At 46.5% G+C, this 18,640-nt stretch overlaps 1 protein-coding gene across 3 annotated transcripts in view; it reads right to left on the bottom strand.

The window, feature by feature from the left end:
- Positions 1 to 18,640, bottom strand: part of LOC100350369 (zinc finger protein 300-like) — a 122,895-nt gene that overhangs the window by 47,944 nt on the left and 56,311 nt on the right. The window contains exon 3 of one of the 3 annotated variants that reach the window (XR_011385166.1): positions 5,306 to 14,310. The exons of the other annotated variants lie outside the window; for them this stretch is intronic. The gene's annotated coding sequence lies outside the window, so the exon portion shown is untranslated. Of the gene's footprint in view, positions 1 to 5,305; positions 14,311 to 18,640 lie in introns of those variants that run through there. 3 annotated transcript variants of the gene reach the window in all.

Here is an 18,640-nt window from a genome sequence, read left to right as displayed (position 1 = left end):
CTTGATCGGAGGAGAGCAGTGTGCTCGGCGTGTGGGCAGCAGAGTTGGGATTGGTGGAAGAGGACTATAAAGGAGGAGAGAGACAAAATGCACCAGGAATATCTGAGGAACATCTGAGCAACCCCTGAGGGAGCCGGCTGGTGTTGTGCCATTCCTCCGCGGAAGCAGGAAAGCAGCGGGGGTGCCACCCCTCCACGGAGGCGGGGGGGGGCAGCAAACCCCGGGGTGGCAGCGTTGTTCCTCTGCGAGCGGGGGAGCAGCAGGCAATCAATATTATTATACCACAAGTCACAACAAACACTATTAAAGTAATCTTAAGTATTATCACAATGAACAATACAAGTACAGCAAAAGATTCAATATATAACATTGGTTTGCTACGTATCTAGGCTCGCATCACTATCACGAATGTGTTTCTCCTGTGGGGAATGACCAGTGTCCAGAGTTCAGTGTCCCAGCAGGGACAGAACTTGGACCAGTCACTTACAGGCAGGAAGCTGTGGGAAGGTTATCTCTCTGGGCAGTAGGCTCAAGGTTCCAGGCGGGCAACAGGTGAGAAGTTGGAGAGGTCCTCTGCTGAGAGGCCTGGTCCAGCTCTGCCGTCTTTTTAGCATCCGTACCACTCAGAGAGTAGGCCAAAAGCCGCGTGCAGCAGGCACTTTGAATTGCTATCCACTGCTTATCACCGGCAGCAAAGCAGAGGCAGAGCGCTTTATTTAAGAGAGGTAAATATAGGTTCATACTGAGCACCAGGAACCAGCCACGTGGAGGAGTATCTGGGCCAGGAAGCCTAGGGCACGTGGCCGTTGGGGGAGAACATGTGTCCTCCACGAGAACATGGAGGCACAGGGTGCAGCAAGCCTCCTCCTGGCAAGAGGCCAGAGAAAGAGAAGGCCCGGGACATACCGTGTCCCAGGCTTTTAACCCACTTCCAAAGGGGAGTGGTTAATTAACCTGATTGGTGGTGGGCACCCGGGTGTAGCCAGGTAGGGAATAAGGTCACACAGGGGTGTGGTGAAGGTATCAGGTAGGGCGTGAGGTCACACAGGGGCTGTGGCGAAGGAGTGGTCTTCCAGCTCACGAACCTAATCAATTTTAACCTGTATGCCTGCCTGTCGCTCCCCCTCTTTGCGGAGGAACGACACAGGACCCTGCGCTATTCTTTTGTCTGCTCGGCCCTCCCCGGGTTTGCTGCTGGTTCTTCCCGGGTTAGCTACCGACCAACCCATGCACCCACATGGGAGACCAGGAGAAGCACCTGGCTCCTGGTTTCAGATCAGCGTGATGCGCTGGCTGCAGCGCACCAGCTGTGGTGGCCATTGGAGGGTGAACCAACGGCAAAGGAAGACATTTCTCTCTGTCTCTCTCTCTCACTGTCCACTCTGCCTGTCAAAAAAAAAAATAAAAAAAATTGACACTCTTGTTTATGGCATCAGTAATCACCCTAGGCTCCTGTCATGAGTTGCCAAGGCTATGGAGGCCTTTTGAGTTCACCGACTTGATCATATTTAGACAAGGTCATAGTCAAAGTGGAAGTTCTCCCTTCAGAGAAAGGTACCTCCTTCTTTGATGGCCCGTTCTTTCCACTGGGATCTCACTCACAGAGATTTTATTTTATTTTATTTTATTTTTTGCCAGAGTGTCTTGGCTTTCCATGCCTGAAATACTCTTATGGGCTTTGCAGCCAGATCCAAATGCCTTAAGGGCTGATTCTGAGGCCTGAGTGCTGTTTAGGACATCTGCCATTCCATGAGTCTGCTGTGTATCCCACTTCCCATGTTGGATTGTTCTCTCCCTTTTTAATTCTATCAGTTAGTATTAGAAGACACTAGTCTTGTTTATGTGATCCCTTTGACTCTTAGTCCTATCATTATGATCAATTGTGAACAGAAATTGATCACTTAGACTAGTGAGATGGCATTGGTACTTGCCACCTTGATGGGATTGAATTGGAATCCCCTGGCACGTTTCTAACTACCATTTGGGGAAAGTCTGATTGCGCATGTCCCAAATTGTACATCTCTTCCCTCTCTTATTCCCACTCTTATATTTAACAAGGATCACTTTTCAGTTGTTTCTTTTTTTTATTTTATCCTATATTTTTATTTTGCACACACATGCTTGCATGCACACACACACACACATGCACTTACACCAAATCACACTTCAAAAACTATTTTGTAACACAGTTTCATCAATTATGTTGTGTACGTCTTTCCATGTCAAATGCTTATTTCAATATATATATTTAACCACTACATAAATATTCCATTTTGTATAATTAAAAAACATCCATTGTTTTTGTGTGTGTGACTTGATCCCCCACAAGATTCTTTCTTTTTTTTCTTTTATTTTTTTTATTTAATAAATGTGAATTTACAAAGTGAAATTTTGTATTGTTGTGGCTCCCCCCCAACCTCCCTCCCTCCCGCGGTCCTCCCCTCTCCCACTCCCTCTTCCATCCCGCCCTTCATCAAGTTTCATTTTCAATTACCTTCATTTATCTTTATTTATCTTCATTTTAGAAGATCAACTTAGTATACACTAAGCAAGGATTTCAACAGGCTGCACTCACACAACTGCACAAGGTATAGGGCATTGTTCGACTAGTAGTGTTGTTTTTAAGTTTCATAGTAAAACACATTAAGGACAGAGATCCTACATGGGGAGCTTGTACCCAGTGACTCCCGTTGTTGATTTAACAATTGGCACTCTTATTTATGACATCAGCAATCACCTGAGACTCCTGCCATGAGCTGTCCAGGATATGGAAGCCCCTTCAGTTCACCAACTCTGAACTTGTTTAGTCAAGGCCATATCACAGTGGAGGTTCCTTCCTCCCTTCAGAGAAAGGCACCTCCCTCCTTGATGGCCTGTTCTTTCTGCTGGGGTCTTGTTCACCAGGATCTTTCATTTAGATTGCTTTTTGCCACTGTGTCATGGCTTCCCATGCCTGTGAGACTCTCATGGACCTTTTAGTCAGATCCGAATGTCCCAAGGGTTGATTCTGTGGCAGGGGTGCTGTTTTGGGCATTTGCCATTCTATGAGTCTGCTGTGTGTCCTGCTTCCCCCACAGGATAATTCTCTCCCTTTTAATTCTGTCCTTCATTATTTGCTTACACTGGTCTTATTTGTGAAATCTCTTTGACACTTACCCTATCTTTTTGATTGGTTGTGTATTTATACTTATCTCTTTACCAAGTGCGCTGGCATTGGTATCTGCCTCCTAGGTAAGATTGAGCTGAAATCCCCTGGCACATTTCTAGTTCCAACATTGGAGGTAAGTCTGAGAGAGCATGCGCCGACCTATATATCTCCTCCCTCTCTTATTCCCATGCCTATTTTTTTTTTTGACAGGCAGAGTGGAAAGTGAGAGAGAGAGACAGAGAGAAAGGTCTTCCTTTTGCCGTTGGTTCACCATCCAATGGCTGCCACGCCGGCGTGCTGTGGCCAGCGCACCGTGCTGATCCGAATCCAGGAGCCAGGTGCTTCTCCTGGTCTCCCATGGGGTGCAGGGCCCAAGCACTTGGGCCATCCTCCACTGAACTTCCAGGCCACAGCAGAGAGCTGGCCTGGAAGAGGGGCAACCGGGACAGAATCTGGCGCCCTGACCGGGACTAGAACCTGGTGTCCCAGTGCTGCAAGGCAGAGGATTAGCCTATTGAGCCACAGCGCCGGCCCCACTCCTATGTTTAACAGAGATCAGTTTTCTGTTAATTTTAAACACCTAAGAATGATTGTGCATTGATTACTGAGTTCAACTAGTGGTCTTATGTAAAACAAACAGAGCAACAACAACAACAACAACAACAAAAATACTAAAAGGAATAAAATAGTAAGTTGTTCCTCAACAGTCTAGACAAGGGCTGATCATGTCATTGTCTCTCATAGTGTCCATTTCACTTCAATAGGTATCATTTTAGATGCTCGTTTAGTTGCCATCGAACAGGGAGGACATATGATATTTGTCCCTTTTGGACGGGCTTATTTCACTCAGCATGATATTTTCCAGCTTCTTCCATTTTGTTGTAAATGCCCAGATTTCATTGTTTTTTTTTTTTTTTTTTTTTTTTTTTTTTTTTTTTTTTACTGCTGTATAGTGTTCCATAGAGTACATATCCCATAGTTTCTTTATCCAGTCATCCGTTGATGGACATTTAGGTTGATTCCATGTGTTAGCTATTGTGAATTGAGCTGCAACAAATATTGAGGTGCAAATGGCTCTTTTTTTCTCCCCTTTAATTCCATTTGGGTATATTCCAAGGAGTGGGATGGCTGGGTCCTGTGGTAGTGCTATATTCAGGTTTCTGAGGACTCTCCAAACTGTCTTCCATAGTGGCTTGACCAGTTTGCATTCCCACCAACAGTGGATTAGTGTCCCTTTTTCCCTGCATCCTTGCCAGCATCTGTTGTTGGTTGATTTCTGTATGTAAGCCAATCTAACTGAAGTTAGGTGAAACCTCATTGTAGTTTTGATCTGCATTTCACTGATGGCTAGGGATCCTGACCATTTTTTCATGTGTCTGTTGGCCATTTGGATTTCCTCTTTTGAAAAATGTCTGTTAAGGTCCTTGGCCCATTTTTTTATTGGGCTGTTTGTTTTGATTCTGTGGTGTTTTTTGATCATTTTATAGATTCTAGTTGTTAATCCTTTATCTGTTGTGTAGTTTGCGAATAACATCTCCCATTCTGTTGGTTGCCTCTTCACTTTCCTGACTGTTTCCTTTGCTGTAAGGAAACTCTTCAATTTGAGGTAATCCCATTTGTTTATTTTATCTTTGATTACCCGTGCCTCTGGGGTATTCTCCAGGAATTCTTCGCCTGTTTCAATATCTTGAAGGGTTTCCCCTATGCTCTCAATTAGTTTCATGGTGTGTGGTGCATCTCTAGTTCTTTGATCCATGTTGAGTGGATTTTTGTATAAGGTGTAAGGTAGGAGCCGGCGCCGCGGCTCACTAGGCTAATCCTCCGCCTAGCGGCGCCGGCACACCGGGTTCTAGTCCCGGTTGGGGCGCCGGATTCTGTCCCGGTTGCCCCTCTTCCAGGCCAGCCCTCTGCTGTGGCCAGGGAGTGCAGTGGAGGATGGCCCAGGTGCTTGGGCCCTGCACCCCATGGGAGACCAGGAAAAGCACCTGGCTCCTGGCTCCTGCCATCGGATCAGCGCGGTGCGCTGGCCGCAGCGCGCCGGCCGCGGCGGCCATTGGAGGGTGAACCAACGGCAAAGGAAGACCTTTCTCTCTGTCTCTCTCTCTCACTGTCCACTCTGCCTGTCAAAAAAAAAAAAAAAAAAGGTGTAAGGTAGGGGTCTTGCTTCATACTTCGACATGTGGACATCCAGTTTTCCCAGCACCATTTGCTGAAGAGGCTGTCCTTGTTCCAGGGGTTGGTTTTAGGTCCTTTGTCGAATATGAGTTGGTTATAGATATTTGGATTGATCTCCAGTGTTTCTATTCTGTTTCATTGGTCTATCCATCTGTTTTTGTACCAATATCAGGCTGTTTTGATTATAACTGCCCTGTAGTATGTCTTGAAGTCTGGAATTGTGATGGCTCCGGCCTTGTTTTTATTGTAAAGGATTGCTTTAGCTATTCTCGGTCTCCTGTTTCTCCATATGAATTTCAGCATCGTTTTTTCTAGGTCTTTGAAGAATGACTTTGGTATTTTGATTGGTATTGCATTGAACTTGTAAATTGCTTTTGGGAGAATGGACATTTTGATGACATTGATTCTTCCAATCCATGAGCATGGCAGGTTTTTCCATTTTTTTGTTTCATCTTCTGTTCCTTTCTTTAGTGTTTTGTAATTTTCATCATAGAGGTCTTTGACATCCTTGGTTAAATTTATTCCAAGGTACTTTATTGTTTTTGTGGCTATCATGAATGGAATTGATCTTAGAAGTTCTTCCTCGGCCCTGGCATTATCTGTGTATACAAAGGCTGTTGATTTCTGAGTGTTAACTTTGTATCCTGCTTCTTTGCCAAACTCTTCTATGAGTTCCAATAGTCTCTTATAGGAGTTTATCGGGTCCCATACATATGTAATCATGTCATCTGCAAATAGGGATAGTTTCACTTCCTCCTTTCCCATTTGTATCCCTTTAATTTCTTTTTCTTGCCTGATGGCCCTGGCTAACACTTCTAGGACTATATTGAATAGCAATGGTGAGAGTGGGCATCCCTGTCTGGTGCCAGTTTTCAATGGAAATGCCTCCAACTTTTCCCCATTCAATATGATGCTGGCCATTGGTTTATCATAGACTGCCTTAATTGTGTTGAGGAATGTTCCTTCTAACCCCAATTTGCTTAGGGTTTTCATCATGAAAGGGTGTTGTATTTTGTCAAATGCTTTCTCTGCATCTATTGAGATAATCATGATTTTTGTTTCTGAATTTATTAATGTGATGTATTACATTGATTGACTTTTGAATATTGAACCATCCCTGCATACCAGGGATAAATCCCACTTGGTCCGGGTGAATGATCTTTCTGATGTGCAGTTGGATTTGGTTTGCCAGAATTTTGTTGAGTATTTTTGCATCTATGTTCATCAGGGAGATAGGTCTGTAGTTTTCTTTCTCTGTTGTGTCTTTTCCGGGCTTAGGAATGAAGGTGATATTGGCTTCGTAGAAAGAATTTGGGAGGATTCCCTCCCTTTAAATCGTTTTGAATAATTTGAGAAGAACTGGGGTTAGTTGTTCTCTAAATGTCTGGTAAAATTTGGTGGTGAAGCCATCCGGTCCTGGGCTCTTCTTTTTCAGTAGTGCATTTATTACTGATTCAATTTCTCCCATGGTTATGGGTCTGTTTAGATTTTCTATATCTTCACGGCTCAGTTTAGGAAGGTTGTATGTGTCCAAGAATCTATCCATTTCTTCCAGGTTCCCCAATTTGTTAGCATACATCTCTTTGTAGTGGTTTCTGATGATTTTTTTTTATTTCTGTTGTGTCTGTTGTTACATTTCCATTACTATCTTTGATTTTATAGATTTGGGTCTTCTCTCTCCTTTTTTTGGTTAGTTGGGCCAATGGTGTGTCGATTTTGTTTATTTTTTCAAAGAACAAGCTCCTGGTTTTGTTGATCTTTTGTATTGTTTTTTTTTTTTCAATTCTGTTTATTTCTTCTCTGATCTTTAGTATTTCTTTCATCCTTCTGGATTTGGGCTTGATTTGCTGCTGTTTTTCTAAATCCTTGAGGTGCATGGAGAGTTCATTTGTTTGGTTCCTTTCCAGCTTCTTGATGTAGGCACCAATTGCTATAAATTTTCCTCTTAGCACTGCTTTTGCTGTGTCCCACAGGTTTTGATAGGTTGTGTTATCATTTTCCTTTGTTTCTAGAAATCTTTTGATTTCTCTTTTAATTTCTTCAATGACCCACTGTTCATTTAAGATCATGTTGTCCATTCTCCATGTTTGCATATGGTGCAGAGATTCTTGGGTTGTTGATTTTGAGTTTCACTGCTCTATGGTCTGAGAAGCTGCATGGTATAGTTTCAATTTTTTTTTTAATTTCTTGAGGCTCCCTTTATGGTCTAGCATATGGTCAATCCTAGAGAATGTTCCATGTACTGGGGAGAAATACGTGTACTCTGTGGCTGTGGGGTGGAAGGTTCTGAAGATATCTATTAGGTCTATTTGGTCTATAGCATCAATTAGCTCTGTTGTTCCCTTGTTGAATTTCTGTCTGGTTGATCTGTCCATTGGTGAGAGTGGGGTGTTGAAATCCCCTGTTACTATTGTATTTGAATCTATATCTCCCTTTAAATCCTTTAGTAATTCTTTCAGGTAGCCAGGCGCCCTGTAATTAGGTGCATATACATTTATAATAGTAATGTCTTTCTGTTGGATAGATCCTTTAATCATTATATAGTGCCCTTCTCTGTCTCTTTTAATAGTTTTTATGTTAAAGTCTATTTAATCTGATATTAGGATGGCCACACCAGCTCTTTTTTGATTTCTGTTAGCTTGGAGTATCTTTTTCCATCCTTTCACTTTCATTCTGCATGCATCTTTGCTGATAAGGTGTATTTCCTGAAGGCAGCATATAGATGGATTCTCTTTCTTGATCCAATCAGCTAGTCTATGTCTCTTGGTAGTGGAGTTAAGACCATTCACATTCAGTGTGATTATTGTTAAGTACTGTCTTTTCCCATTCATGTTTCCTGAAACGAGCTGTTTATGTATTTTGAATTTTGTTTGTGGGTTACTCTACAGTCGCTTTTTTTTGTAGGGAAGTTCTTGATTTTGTATTTCTGTGTGCAGCACATCTTTGAGCAAGTGTTGTAGGGTTGGACATGTGGATACAAATTCTTTCAGTTTCTGTTTGTCTTGGAAGATCTTTATTTCCCCTTCATTCATAAATGATAGCTTTGTAGGGTATAGTATTCTAGGTTGGCATTGTTTGTCTTTTAAAACTTGAAATATATCATGCCATTGTCTCCTTGCCTATAGTGTTTGCGATGAGAAGTCTGGGGTGAGTCTGATTAATTTACCCCTGAATGTGATTTGTCGTTTTTCTCTGGCACATTTTAGGATTTGTTCTTTGTGTGTCACTGAGCTGAGTGTTGCCACAATGTGTCGCAGTGAATTTCTCTTCTGGTCTACTCTGTTCAGAGTCCTGGCTATCTGTTGAATTTGCCTGTTGTTATCCAGCTGCCTTTGTTTGAAGTTTTCTGATATTATTTCATTGAAAACACCTTCCAATCCAATCTCTCTTTCCACCCCCTCAGGGACTCCTATTATCTGAACATTACACCGTTTGATTGAATCTTGTAGGTCTCTGACCATATTTTTTAATTTTTTAATTTCTTCTACCTGTGTTTGAACTGACTGTATTATTTCTGGAAATTTGTCTTTGAATTCTGATATTCGGTCTTCTATTTCATCTGTTTGATTTCCGAGGGATTCCACGGTGTTTTTTATATGGTCAAATGAGTTTTTCTTTTTCTTTTTCTTTCCTTTTTTTTTTTTTTTTTTTTTTACAGGCAGAGTGGACAGTGAGAGAGAGAGACAGAGAGAAAGGTCTTCCTTTGCCGTTGGTTCACCTTCCAATGGCCAACACGGCTGGTGCACTGCGGCCGGCGCACCACACTGATCCAAAGCCAGGAGCCAGGTGCTTCTCCTGGTCTCCCATGGGGTGCAGGGCCCAAGCACTTGGGCCATCCTCCACTGCACTCCCTGGCCACAGCAGAGAGCTGGCCTGGAAGAGGGGCAACTGGGACAGAATCCGGTGCCCCGACTGGGACTAGAACTTGGTGTGCCGGCGCCGCAAGGCGGAGGATTAGCCTAGTGAGCCGCGGCGCCGGCCTAAATGAGTTTTTCATTTCCAGTATTTCATTCTGGCTTCTCTTTAGGATCTCTAATCCTTGGGCTTGTTTTTTGTTCAGCTCTTGACACTGTTTCTCATTATTTCTAAGTAATCTGATTATTAATTTTCGGAATTCTTTTTCTGGCATGGTTTCAAATTCTTCTTCAGCCTCTGTTACGGTTGGTTTAGCCTGCTCCATTGGCAAGTTTATATGTTCTTCCATATTCTTATTGTGGGTTTTTGTTTTGTTTTTTTTTTTTGGCATTCCATTTTTTGGCAGCCCTCCCTCGCTGCCCACCCCTGCGCGAGGAGTGTCGTGTCGCTCCACTCCACCTTTGGGCTCCGCCTCCGAAGGTTAATTCGGAGGCAGAGGCAGTTCTCCTTTAAGCCCGAATGTAAACAAACAAGATGGCTGCTTCCCGCCCACTGCAGCTCTGATTTGGCGGAGGGTAGAGGCAGCAAGGGTTCCTAGCTTGTTTAGTCCCTCAATTCGTCCCCCTGAATCGCACACTCTTTCCACAAGCGCTACTCACTCTGTTCCGTTTTCTATTTCCTACCCCCAATCAGTCGTGTGTGTCTCAGTGTCCGTCCCAGGGTGGGTTGGGGGAGGGGCGGTGGCTGCTGTTGCATTGGTGCTGGGTGAGCGCCCTGTCTCACCTTGGCTTCCAGCGCTGGTGTGTACACACTCCTGCTGGTGTCCTGCGTTTCAGGCATCTATGTCCTCCTCGCAAGTCCACCCTGTCTCCCCAGTTTCGGAAGAGCTTTCCTTTCCCTGAAACTACAAATTCTCACCCCTCTTTGAACCCTCCCTTCCCGGACCATTGGTGTGCTCCCTCCCTATTCCTCCATCTTCAACCGGAAGCCTCAGTTAAGTTTCAACACTTAAGAATAATTATGTATTAATTACAGAGTTCAACCTACTTCACCTTGAGCCTCCACAAATAAAACACATTAAGGGAAGCTTGAGCGTCTTAGCGCACAAGGTGTACCTCTCTCCCTCGCACCCACACGTCTTGTCTCCCAATCACCTGCAAACCGCGTTCTTTCCTGGTATTCTTACTTGTGGTGGAAATACCCAGGGAGCCGGCTGCTCTCTTCAGGACAGGCTGGGAGCAAGGTAGGTGATGAAAAGCCCCTGGTGCCTGGAGCTGGCAGAAGCTACAGAGGCAGTAGCAGAGGACATGGAAGCGGTGGGGCCAGCCAGGGTGTGGGCTTGCAAATTTGGAATTAGGAGCAGCGCTGCCTCTGAAGGCTGGCTGCCATCAGTTATTGAACTTCCACTGTCCCGGGAACTCAGAGCCACAAGTAAGCACATATGTCCTCCCACATTCACACACATAGACATACACACACACATATTCTCTTTCTCTCTCTGAGCTTGGAATGTGTTAGGGCACCTAATAACTCTGGGAAATGGAGTCTGTGAGCATTTCCTAGAGACCTGACCTGTGGGCCTTCCCTAAGAGTTTCAAATCCTCCAGCAGGTGGAGACAGAATGGAAACTAGAAAGGATTTTGTTGTTCTTACACCCATCCTTCCCTCCCCTTCATCGACAAAAATCTGATTGGATTGGTTGGTGCTCTTTTTCCTGATTTGAACCAAAGTCTTTAAGAGTGACACCACTGCTGCTAAATGACAGCCAAATCCTGGTCTCTTCATAAACTATGCCTTCTTCTGGAAAAATCATACTTTTGTTCCTGGATTTTTTTTTTCAAATTATTTTACACCATCTTCAGGGGAACTGAATAGAGAACATTACTCAGTATCTTCTAGAAGCCAGATTAAGTGAGTAAATGCTAAATACCATCTCATTCAACCCTTAGATTAATTCTGAGGCACTATTATCACAAGTTTACAAAGAGAAAAATGAAGTGAAAATGGTTTTTCATAGTTTGTCCACTGGAATAAGGTTAGAAAGGATAGAAGAGAGGCTAAGCAAAATCTAATAGTGATTTAAGAAACAATTCGTATGTCTTTTGGCTCAATTTCTAAACTTTGAGATTTCTCAGCTGGGGAAAAATGGTGAGAGAAAGGAAGACTGGCTGAAATGATAACCCACACTATACATAACCATGTAGGATTAAAATTATTTCAAAAAGGAATGAGACTCAAAATCTCATCCTTGGTTTATTATATGTGGTCATTTTTTATTATGTTTAAATTCAAGGTACTGTCTAAATACTATTAAATCTTAGATATATGTGTGTTGTTTATATCTTAAAATTTTATTTAGGGGGCCAGTGCTTGGCATAGCTAATAAAATCATGGACTGTGGTACCAGCATCCTCAGTCCTCACCATGATGCCAGGCAGGGTATGCATTCCCCATATTGGAGCTGTAGAAAAATGACAGGTGGAGAGGCTCTGACTTGCCCAAGGTCACACACCTAGAAAGTGATGTAGGATAAGAACTTGGATCAATTCCAACCCTGAGGCTGAGTCAAGCCAGGCAGTATGGCTATATGAATGTGAAGTGCCAGAGGTCAGGCAGGACTCAGACTATGGGGTGTTGGCCACAGGCTGGGCTTTCTCCCCTCCATGGGTGGGTGGGCAGGTGGGCTGGTGGGCAGATGGGCTGCCCCCAGTCGGCTGCATTCTCCTGAGTCTCACAAAATGCTGTGCTAGTGTTGGCCCATCTGTCAGGGTGGTTTAAAATAGAAGCAACCCTGGAAAGCTGGGCTGCCCCTAAGAGACTGTTGCAGGAAGGAGGAGGGGAGGAGAGCTGTTTTGCAAACACAGACCTGCTGCCAGAGCACAGGGCCGTGGTCTTTACCAGCATCCTGGGGATGGAACCAGGGACTGTTCCCCTGGACGGTCCCCTCCCTGTGAGAAGGTGTGGCTGTGTGTGTCTGTGAGGGTGAGCCGGCCTTGGCTCCTGCTGGGGAAGTTGCCTTTCCTTCTGCTCTAACCCCTGGCTGGTCTGATGCCCCTTCTGCAGACTGGCCAACGCACTAGAATGATGTTGGAGAAAGAGCAGTGCCAAAGGCTTTTCCATAACTCTGTCTCCCCCAGGGAACCCTGGGGTGGTGGTGATGATGGAGACAGCCATGACTGATTGCTGTGGTATTGGTGCTCAGAGCCTTCGCAGGAATCAGGGTTATACTTTCATGTGATCATCCAACAGAGTTCAAGCATTTGTAAAAATGTGGACGGGGTGTGTGGTATCCAACTAGGAGTGTGGCCTTGGGAGAGAGGGAGGGCAGTTATAGAAACTGAGAGGGAGATGGAACAGGGACAGGGGGCTCTCTGATAGGAGCTGTGGCCACAGGTGGAGGGAACTAGTACCTGAGGCCCTGCAGGAAGGGAGCCTGGCAATGGATCTTCAGACTTTATTCTTCTCCAAACTTCCATCTTCTGCAAGTGCCTCCTGTTGGTTGCACCCAATCAATAGCTCATTGCCAGTGATCTGTAAGGCTTAGCTCCGGGGCACGGAGGAGGATGTTGATCTGCAGGTGCATGCAAAGAGCTTCCAATGTAATGGGCTGTGGTCCCCACTACCAATGTTCGAGCACTTGCCCTGTGCCAGGCCTCCTAAGTGTTCTCGCTGTTTCCCTTACTGCTTGCATCACCTCCCTCAGGAAGGCACTGTTAGCCACGTTTTGTAGATGAGAAGATGAGAATGCAAGTAACTTGTGCAAGGCCACACAGTCAGTAAAGGCCAGAAACACTGCCAGGAATCACTGCCCTGCTGCCTGGTCCCTGAATAGACTGGTAAGTGCCATGGCAGGGAGGCTCCCGGTCTTGGGGTCCCAGTTTCACCACACCCTTGCCCTTGGAGGGGTTTTCTTGTTCAGGAGCCCTCCCAGCTGTTAGTGGCTGAGCATGGAGGACCCACACCACTGTACTCTCCATGTCAACCATTGCAGTGGTGGCTTGCCCTTCAGGGGTGCCAAGATTGGTGCCTGCGTGCGTTCTTCTGAGGGACCCTCTGCAGAGAAAAGGGTGTATATCAGGGTGGTTCTATGTAGGTACTCCATGCCTGCTTTCTCTGGAGGCTGCCCTAGCTGTTGGGCAGCTTCAGACTGAGAAGGGGCTGTGGGGAGCAGCCCGGACTGGACTGAGTTACTGGAATTAAGACTTATTCTATGCATCTGCTCTCCCACAATATGGCGCTGGGAGAGGAGTAAACAGCTTCTACCCAGCTGCCTCCAGTTCAACCAATAAACTGTAGGAGCTGATCCTGCTCCTGATTGGAGGAGAGCAGCGTACTCGGCGTGTGGGCAGCCGAGTTGGGATTGGCAGAGGAGGACTATAAAGGAGGAGAGAGACGGCATGCACCAGGAACATCTAAGGGGAACATCTGTGCAGCCCCCGAGAGAGCCGGCCGGCGGTGTGCCACTCCCCTGCGGAAGTGGGGAATGTGGCCAGGGGGAACCGCCCTTCCACGGAGGTGGAAGGGATAGTAGCCAACCCGGGAAGAACCAGCAGCAAACCCGGGGAGGGCCGAGCAGACAGAAGAACAGCGCAGGGTCCTGTGTCGTTCCTCCTTGAAGAGGGGGAGCGACAGGGGCGGTAAGCTTGCTGTGTCCTCCTGACCCAGGCCCTGGGCTGTTTTCTGCACACTGAAGTCTAGGAGCTCTGCCAAGTCCTGCCTTCTGGGCAGGGTCTGCCACTTGCTGGAGGTCACCTGCAAGTAGACATGCCTCCGTAGATAGCCCTACCATCCCAGAGTGGTTTGAATCCATTCTTGGCACTAGTGTAGACTCTGTCTGGGTAGCTTTTCCTTGTGGTGTTTCTGCTGTTACTGCCTTTGGGTGCAGCAGGCTGAATTTTAAACCCTGGATGACTTTTCAAGTTTTCTGTCTGAAACCTTAAAATATAAATATATGTGGCTTAAATAATGAAGTAAAATAAATGGGCATCATATTTGTTTTGTTTTTATGTGAAGGAAGGAGGGATACAGAGGACTGTCTTCAATGTGCTGCTTCAGTCTCCAAGTGCCTGCAGTAGCTGGGCTGAGCCAGATTGAAGCCAGGAGCTGGAGCCTCATCTGCTGCCTTCTAAGGTCTGCATGAGCAGGAAACTGGAGTCAGGAGTTGGAGTCAGGAGTTGGAAACAGACATCAAACCCAAGCTCCCTGATATAGATGCTGGTATCTCAGCTGGTGTCTTAACCGCTATGCCAAATGCTCACCCGCCCCCCCCCCCATTCTTTTTGATTACTGTGTGGTTTCTTTACTTTTCAGGTACCTCACGCTGTGGTTGTCCACCACCCGGCTAATGCCCAGGTTGCTCCTGAGCAGTGTGTTACAAGTGCTGGGGCTGGAAGTGTGGACATCATACACCCTTGGGTGCCTTGTTTACCACTGTGAGGTGGATTCCTGGGAGTGGAATTGCTACTAGGGTTACTGCTGAGTAATTGTCCTCTGAGAAGTACACCTGTTGTGCTCTCACTTGGCATGAATGAGAGTCACTGGTTTCTACACCCTCATTGACACTGAATATTAACCTTTGATTTTTGCCAATCTTCTGGTTAAGTGAGCTTCCCAAACAGATGTGACAGGCACCCCACAGTGGCTCCCAGGGGCCCTGGGAGTAAAGTCTGGGCTTGGTTTTGAGGTTAGACATAGAGCCCCCTTCTGGAGTTGGTCAGACTCCAGCCTGAGCTCAACTGTCTACCCCAAAGTGGGGGCTGTAGTGGGCAGTGGGAGTTTTTGTCTTCTCCCTCCCCTCTAACAGTGCTGGTACTGCAGGTGCCTCCTTCCTGCTTACATTGTTATGTATTTAGTCACTGTTGTCAGATACAAAGTTTCTACCCACTCATTACAAATATAATGATTCTTTGATGTTCATTCACTAGTCAAATAGCAGTTTGTATCAAATGCCTGTTAGGCCTGGGGCCTTGGCATACTTTATTTATTTATTTATTTAATTTATTTATTTTGGATAGGCAGAGTGGACAGTGAGAGAGAGACAGAGAGAAAGGTCTTCCTTTTTGCCGTTGGTTCACCCTCCAATGGCTGCCGCGGCCGCCCTGATCCGAAGGCAGGAGCCAGGTGCTTCTCCTGGTTTCCCATGCGGGTGCAGGGCCCAAGGACTTGGGCCATCTTCCACTGAACTCCCGGGCCACAGCAGAGAGCTGGCCTGGAAGAGGGGCAACTCGGACAGAATCCGGTGCCCTGACCGGGACTAGAACCCGGTGTGCCGGCGCCGCAAGGCAGAGGATTAGCCTATTGAGCCACAGCGCTGGCTTATTTATCTATTTTTAAAAGATTTGTTTATTTAAAAAGCAGAGTTATGGAGAGGCAGAGGTGGTCTGCTGGTTCACTCCCCAAATGGCTGCAATGGTGGGAGCTGAGCCAATCTGAAGCCAGGAGCTAGGAGCTTTTTCTGGGTTTCCCATGTCGGGGCAGGGACCCAAGCACTTGGACCATCTTCTACTGCTTTCCCAGGCCATAGCAGAGTTCTAAATCAGAAATGGAGCAGCCAGGACTTGAACCAGTGGCCAAATGGGATGCTGGGACTGCAGGCTGCTGATATACCGGCTATGCCACAGCATCAGACACTATTTATTTATTTATTTGAAAGGCAGTGTTAACAGAGAGAGGTGAAGAGACAGGGAGAGAGCTTCCATCTGCTGGTTCACTCTCAAAATGGCTTCAACAACCAGGCCTGGGACAGGATGAAGCCAGGAGCTTAAAACTTCATCCAGGCTTCACCTGTGGGTGACAGGGACCCAAGTACTTTAGCCATCATCTGCTGTTTTCCCAGGTGCATTAGCAGAGAACTGGATCAGAAGTGTAGTAGCTGGGACTTGAACCAGCACTCATGCTTGCTTGTATGGGATACCTGCATGGCAGGTGGTTGCATAACCTTTGTAACAATGCTATCCCATGCTTTGTCATCTTTATACATGTAGCTTTTCCATATTTTGAATTTTTGAAAATTATGTATTATGTGAAAGGCAGAGGCATAGTTGGAGATCTTCCATCTGCTGGTTCACTCCCCAAATACATATCACAGCCAGAGCTGAGCCAAACTGAAGCCAGGAGTCCATCACTCCATCCAGGTCCCCTGTGGAGACCTCCCTAGTGACAGTGTCTTAAGTTCTTGAGCCATCCTCTGCTGCCTGGGATTCAAACCAGGCACCCTGCTGTGGGATGCAGCTGAAGCCACTGTGCCAAACACCCACCCTGTTTGCCATATTTGGGATAAATTTATACATGACAGGTTCTGGGATATTTTGAGTTCAAGGATGTGATTTGGGGGTAGGTAGGTGCATGTGAGGGGTGGGGACACTAAGCAGAGCAGCTGTGAATGTCAAGCCGCATATGTGTCAGGGAGGATGTGTGCCCCTAGATGGAGGTTCTCTAAGTGTGTTATGCAGACCATGCTATCTGATATGCTATTCCTGGCCTTGAGTGTCCACTGTGGGCTGGATTTTCATTTCTTAGGCAGAGTGGAGCTTGAATAACTTCCCAAGGTCAGCCAGGGGAAGGTTGGGTATGTGAGCAGGCAGCCTGTAGAGGAACCTGGGACTCCTGTCTCTTGGTGTAACTGGCTTGTCCCTCTCAAAGCTGTCAGTGATTGCCTATAGGCTGGATCATACTGGCCCTGCTTCTCCCTTTTCTCCCTTTTTTTCCCACTCATCTTTGGGAACCAAGTCCTTGGGCTCTGCTTGGAACCTTCACCAAGCAGAGAGACCTGTGGTCCTATCTTCCTCAGGCCGCCTTCTGGTTTGTGTCTATGTGCAGGGCTGGCTGTCTTGCCCATGTCAAACTGCCCTACTTCATGGTTGGTCTCTAGAGGCTGGGATTGGAATACCTGTGGGCTGGATACTGCAGAGACAGATGGGCTTTGGGACCTGCACAGACCTGAGTGGAGTAGATCAGATGGAAGGAGTGGCTGGGAAGGGCCAGGGCTAGGGATCCATCTCTGAGTCAGCAGGGTTCAGTGAGGAAGCAGGATGCCGAATTCTCTTTCCTGCAGTCCTGTTTGATCATTATTTCTGCCAGAAAATTACTTCTGCAGTGGGTTCTGAGAACCATGAAAATGGGTGTTTTCTGGGTGCTGTTAAGTTGTCAGGAAACTGAGGCTTTTAGGGAAAGGCTGTGCTGTGTCAGGCTTTTCCTGAGTCTGGTCAAATAAATGCAGTGAGGGTCTGGCATGTGTGGGGTGGGGGAGAGGGAAGGGGGTGGTGCACAGCAGTTGGGCCTTTTGTGAAGAGGTCAGGCATCTTTCTGTGTTCCAAGAGCCTTTGACTCCATGCAGCTGGGGCTCCTGTGCAAGGTTTCTCTGTAAGGTGCTGTGCTGGGGTGGGGTGGGGGGGGGGATACTTTCCTGGTCATGTACATGCCTCCCTGAGGGTCTGTGGCTAAGTAAGTGAAAAAGGGATGTGACACAGATGTGAGAAAACAGCATCTGGAATTGCTAACATGAAGGACACATAAGAAAGTGTTCTGGCTCATGGGCAGTTTACTTGCCTGCAGCTCGTACCAGTGAATGGATGGTTGTGGCACCTGAACAAAGTGAATCCCCTGCCCCAGGAGAGCCCAGCAATATCTCAGCTCTGCCCTCCCTACTCCCTTGACCTTGGCAGTAATCTCCTTAGTGGCTGATGTTTGCTGGGGCTGGAGTGTATTTTGACAGGTGGCTTTGTTTGCTGGGTTTTGGGGATTAGTGATGAGAAGGCATTTGGGGTATGTTAAATGATGGGTGTGCTGCCTTTTCCCTGGGGAGTGAACCAGTACATGTTTGAAAGCTACTGTATGGGTGATGGGAGGGGCTCAGTTCCTGGGGCAGATCTTCTAGGGGGCCAGGGCCAGGAGAAAGTCTTTTGTGACCCAGCCCATGGCCCAGGATTGCTCCTCCTCTGCCCCCAGGGTGCAGCACCAAAGAAGGCTTCCTGGTGGTTTTGTGCTGGTTTCTTCCCAAAGGGGGCCAGGTTTGGTGGCCACTGGGTCACGGGAGGCAGGAAACTAGCCTGGTGATTAGTGAAACAGATTGAGGACAAAGAGTAGAGTGTTCTCAAGATAGGGTTGAGGGGATGGCACTATGGTGTAGTAGGTTAAGCCTCTGCCTGCAGTGCTAGTTTGTGTCCTGGCTGCTCCTCTTCTGCTCCAGCTGTGCGCTATGGCCAGGGAAAGCAATGGAAGATAGCCCAAGTGCTTGGGCCCCTGTGCCTGAGTGTGATACCCAGAAGAAGCTTCTAGTTCTTGGTTCCAGCTCTGGCTATTGAGGCCATTTGAGGAGTGAACCAGTGGATGGAAGCACTTTCTATCTGTCTTTCTCTGTAACTCTAAATCTCAAATAAATAAATAAAATATTGTTTAAAAGATAGGTTTGAGAAGAGAGGGCATAAAGGAAGTAGCAGGAGGTATTTGAGGATGAAACATGGT

Source organism: Oryctolagus cuniculus, chromosome 21 (genome assembly GCF_964237555.1).
Source record: "Oryctolagus cuniculus chromosome 21, mOryCun1.1, whole genome shotgun sequence".
NCBI classification, from domain to species: Eukaryota; Metazoa; Chordata; class Mammalia; order Lagomorpha; family Leporidae; genus Oryctolagus; species Oryctolagus cuniculus.
This window is presented reverse-complemented; position numbering and strand designations above follow the sequence as displayed.